Below are 5504 nucleotides of genomic sequence, written 5' to 3'. Positions count from 1 at the left end.
GGGGGGCGGGGGACAGGACGCAGGAAGGCGGCCTGGTAGCGGGGAAAACACTCGGGACCCGCAGGGGCTTGTGGGTAGCGGCCCCGCACCCCTTTAGGGCCCACTCGCTCACACTCACCCACCGCGCGGCACCCTCCTCGGCCTGACGTTAGTCTCGGGCCTCGCGGCGGCCTCTCAACAACAAAAACTCCCACTCTGGCCTCCACTCCGGCAGCGTCCGCGTCAGCCGTCCTCAGCGGTCCACGCGATGCCGGCAAACCAGGCCGCTCCTCAGGAACCCGCGCGGCCTCAGCTCACGACAGGACCAGGGGGTGGGGCCCGGACACAGATCCTTCCGCGTGTGCGGCTCGCATGCGCGGCAGGAGACAAAAGGCGGCTCCACAGCCGACCCGGCTCTCTCGCGAGCAGCACGCAGGCGTAGGGCTGAGGCTCCGCCTCCCGTGAGCAGGACGCATGCGCAGAACTGAGACACCACCACCCCCACCCCCCACCCCACCCCTTTCCGAAGCCTTAATAGCCTAGACCGCGGTCTACACTGTTCAGGAGCGCTGAAGACCAAGCGTCTGCCTCCACCTCGCGCTCTAGTGTCCAACCGCCAGTAACAGCGAGACCGCGAGGCTCCGCCCCTTTTTCTCCGCTTGGTTCCCGGACCCTTTGTGCATGCGTAGTGTAGTTGTACTGTATCCTTCCGCCGCTGTCAAAGAGTTCCTTTGTGAATAGCGTCTTTGAATTTCAATTTAATGGGACAGTCCTCCAGCTCCTCTGCGAATTAGCCATTATTTGGGCTCTGGGTGCACAGCACGGGACAAAATAGGCTTTTTTTGGAACTTCGCATTGCTGCTGAAGGAGGGTAAAGTTGTCTGGTGGCTTTTTCTTTCTTTTGGTTTTGTGTGTTTTCTTATTTTTCCTTTTTATTCCCCCCCAGGCAAAGCTTCACTACATAGCCCAAGCTGACCTTGCATTTGTCTCTTTATTTTTCAGTGGAACAGGGTCTTCTCTTCACCTCCGTCGTGTCGGGATGACAGGTGCCCAGATTTTGTGTTGATTTTTTTTTGGGGGGGGGTCTTATTGAGACAGGGTCTCCCTGTAGCCCCAGCTGGCCTGGAACTCGCTATGTAGACCAAGCTGGCCTTGAACTCACAGAGATCCGCCTGCCTCTGCCTCCTGAGTGCCGGAATTAAAGGCCTGCACCAGCACTCCCAGCTTGTTTTAATTTTTTAAAAAATATTTTTTATTTTATGTGTATGAATGTATTGCCTGCATATGTGTAAGTACACCTGTGTTGTGCAATGCCAGAGGAGGACAGAAGAGGGCGTTAGACCCCCCCCCACTGAAGTTACAGACGTGGGTGCTGGGATTCGAACCCAGGTCCTCTGCAAGAACAGCCAGGGCTTTTAACCGCTGAGCCTTCTTTGAATTTTGTTTTGAGGTGGGATTTGTGAGACAGGGTCTCACTATGTAGCCCTGGGTGGCCTGGAACTCAAAGAGATCTGCCTGCCTCTCTAATGCTAGCACTGTTTAGGTTTTATGTGGGTGCTGGGGACTGCACCCAGCTACTCATGTTTGTGCAGCAAGCACTTATAACCAGAAATCTCCCTAACCCCTCTGTTTGTTTTGAGACAGTGCCTCTGTGTAGTCCAGGCTGGGCTTGAAGTGGAAGCCCTCCTGTCTCCACCTCCCTTGTGCTAGATTATAACTGTGCACCACCAGACTCACTATAAAATTAGTAATTTGAATTTTGCAACAATTTCTGTATCGTTCAGCTGATAGTGAAATCTACACAGACTTAAACTACAAGCTGGGCATGATGACCCTTCTGTAATCTTGGCAGTCAGAAAGGTAAGGCAGAAGAATTGCCAAGAATTCTAAGTCGATTTGAGAGAAAGCTTGCCTAGAATGTAGGAAGCCCTGGGTTCGATCCCAAGCACCACATAAACTGGGCAGTTGTAAGGCCAGGCATGGTGGCTCACAACCACCTGTAACTCCAGTTTCGGGGGATTTGACACTCACTTGTCTGCATGCATGTGGTGCATACAAACTCATGCAGGCAAACATACATACCTGTAATAATTTTTTAAACTACATTTGGGGCTGGAGAGATGGCTTAGCAGTTAAGAGCACTGGATACTCTTGTAGAAGTCTGGGGTTCGAATCCCAGCACTCACTTGGCAGCTAATGACCATCTGTAACTCCAGTTCCAGGGGATCCAACACCTTCTTCTGTCCTCTGCTGTATGTTTATATATATGTAGTAAATACATTCATACACATAAAATAACTTAAAATTTTTTTTATTTTTATGTGTACAAGTGTATTGCCTGCATGTATGTGAGTACACCCGTGTCGTGCAATGCCTCGGAGGTCAGAAGAGGGCTTCTGAGTTCCCTGGAACTGGAGTTAAGGTTCGTAGCCACCATGTGGGTGCTGGGAATCAAACCTGGGTCCTCTGCAAGAGCAGTCAGTGCTCTTAACTGCTGAGCCATCTCTACAGCCCAATAAATCTTTAAAAAGTAAATAAATAAAAAATTACATTTGCCAGGCGTGGTGGTGTATACCTTTAATCCCAGTGCTGTAGAGGTGGAGACAGGATCCCTGGGTGACCAGTGTGACTCCAGGTTTAGGGAGAAATTCTGTGTGGAGAGTGACTGAAACAGAAAGCTGCTGTTGACCTCTGGCCTCCAAACCACATAGGAACACATACATGCATACATACATACATACATACATACATACATACATAGAAGGAAACGCATACACACATAAAAATATTAAAAATTGGAGGGCCAGGCATGGTGGTGTACTTTAATCCCAAGCACTCAGGACACAGAGGCCAATCAGTGCTACATAGTGAGACCCTGTCTCAAAATAAGATATATATATATATATAGAGAGAGAGAGAGAGAGAGAGATATACATATATATACATATATATGTGTGTGTATATTAAAAATTAGACTGGAGAGATGCCTCAGTGGTTAAGAGAAATGACCTCTCTTGCACAGGATGGGGGTTCTATTCCCAGCACCCATTTATTGACTAACAACCATCTTTAACTCCAGTTCCAGGAGATCTGATGCCCTCTTCTGACCTCTGTAAGCATTGCATGCTTGTGGTGCAGTTAGATACATGCAGACAAAACACACATACACATAAAATAAAAAATAAGCAAACTAAAAGTTTTTTTAAATGAGATGAGGGGTCTGCCTGATGGCTCACCCAGTAAGGCACTTGCTGCAAAGCCTGATCACCTGAGTTTGATCTCAAGAATCCACATAGAGAAAAGGAAAGAAATGACTCCTCCAACATGTCATCTGATTTCCACATAAACAATGTGATGTGAACAACTATACACACGCATGCGTGTGCATGTGCACGCACACAAATGTTTAAATATTTAAACCAAATAAAATCATATATATTATATATAATATATTTATATAATATATATTATATATAATATATTTATATAATATATATTATATATGTGGAAAAACCCTATTGCTGAGGACACTGCATGATGTGAGCACGGAAGAAGGAGAAATCAAGCTTGGACTAAGCAGGAAACTCCCTGCCACTGGATGGGTGGCTTTCATCGTGCCAAAAGGCACCATGCAGATGACTGGGGGAGAACAGTCCCCTATAATTCTCCTCAATGACAGACCCCATGTGTTGCAGTACCAACATACCAAACAAGATGTTCCTGCTGGTGCAATAGTGGACAGTCTAGTGTATGTACAACCAGCAAATATTCGATTGGATATAATGCCTGCTTCTAGAGATAGAACACACATCTTGTACTCTAGACCTGGCCAACCCCCTGTGGCAGGGGAGAATACAGGCCCCAGTGGGAAGTCACTGTAATTGCTTTGTTAGATGGAAATGATGCACCTGCTAAAGCACCAACCAAGCTTTGTGTTTATACCATAGGTTATTACAGCAGCCACTGTTTAGATGCTCTTGCTTCTTGTTATATGTGTTTTTATAGTAGATGGAACCCACTGAATCTGGCCAACAGCCCATGGAAAACAGACAATGCAGAGACCTGAAAGTTCAGTGCCCTGCCACAGTGGGAGGACCATCATCCCCCACCTCTCACCCCCTCCAAGGCTCAGGGACTTTTGCAGAAGAGGTTGGTGGAATGAATGTAAGAGCCAGAAGAAGGGGTGGAGTGTTAACTGGAAATGTCCTCCGACCACTATGGTGGCAAGCTGTAGTCACACCCCCTTTCCATGCTCCTCAAGGATTCGAGGGTGGAGTCGGTTACTCCTTCCACCCAATCTGTTGACCTTAGCTTCATGGGGTGTGGGCAAAGGATATTTAAGCAGAGAACACCAAGAGGCACCTCTCTCACCATTTTGTGCGGCTGCCGGGAGGTCACAGGATCTGTATTTGAGTGTGGACTTTACAGTGCAGCCATAAATGTGAGGCTGAGACATGAAAACCACACTGGCCTTGAACTGCACATGTAGCTGAGGATGACCTTGCACCCCTGACCCTCCTAACTCCATTTCCCAAGTGCTGGGATTACAGTGTATACCACCATTCCTGGTTGGTACAGTGCTGGGAATTGAACCTAGGGCTTCATGCATGCCAAGTAGTTACTGAGCTGCATCCCCGGACCGTGTGTGTGTGTGTTGTTTGTTTGAGATGGGGTGTTGCTGTAGCCCAGGCTGGTTTCAAATTCAGTATCTTCCTGCTTCAGTCTCCAGAGTGCTGAGATTACAGGCATAAGCCACTATACCATGTTTAATTTTTTTAAATATTTATTCTTATTTTTACGTGTGTGTGTGTGTGTATTCCACATGTGTGCAATGTGTACAAGGAGGCCAGAAGAGGGTATCAGCTCTCCTGAAGCTGAAGTTACAAGGGGTTGTAAGCCACCTGATGTGGGTTCTAGGAACCAAATATAAGTCCTCTGCAAGAGTAGCAAATTCTTAACTGCTGAGCCATCTCTCCAGCCCAATGTACATATAAAACAGAATTACATCAGCTTTTTTATCATTTTTTTTATTTTTTAATAACTAATGATTAGAAGAAGCATTTCATTACAGCATTAACATATTCAGTAACACACTCCAGAGCAACAGTTCATCTCTTTCACAAGTGGGTACAAGTTTCTAGGTTCACAGTTGAATTAATACAGTTATACAATATTGAACTCAGTATAAGCCCTGTAAGACATAAAATTGAATGAGTTTTTAACCTTTAAAAAAGATCTCCATTTCATTTTAGAATATATTGTTCCTTGCAGAAAGACTCATTGTTTTTACTACTAACAGAAAGTGAGATGTTGGCACATGCATCTCTAATCTGTATGTACCTATTACTAGTCATAATTGGTTGCACTTGGATCCTTGGCACCTGTGTGTGTCTATAGAGTCATCAGGTAGATTTCAATGGTAATGTTTATCACCTATACTAATTAACATGACATAAATTTCCATGCCTCCTCCTCAAATATAATACATTTTTTTAAATTTATTGATTTTATTGATTTTAATTTCC

The 5504-nt window shown here is 45.8% G+C and overlaps 1 protein-coding gene across 1 annotated transcript in view; it reads right to left on the bottom strand.

Annotated features, from left to right (window-relative positions):
- Snrnp70 (small nuclear ribonucleoprotein U1 subunit 70) overlaps positions 1-349 on the bottom strand; it is a 19162-nt gene extending 18813 nt beyond the window's left edge. The window contains exon 1 of the mRNA XM_008845026.3: positions 119-349. The gene's annotated coding sequence lies outside the window, so the exon portion shown is untranslated. The remainder of the gene's footprint in view (positions 1-118) is intronic.
- Between the last annotated feature and the right edge of the window lie 5155 nt (positions 350-5504).

The sequence above is a fragment of the Nannospalax galili genome, unplaced genomic scaffold (assembly GCF_000622305.1).
Source record: "Nannospalax galili isolate Female #2095 unplaced genomic scaffold, S.galili_v1.0 scaffold960, whole genome shotgun sequence".
Taxonomy (NCBI): domain Eukaryota; kingdom Metazoa; phylum Chordata; class Mammalia; order Rodentia; family Spalacidae; genus Nannospalax; species Nannospalax galili.
This window is presented reverse-complemented; position numbering and strand designations above follow the sequence as displayed.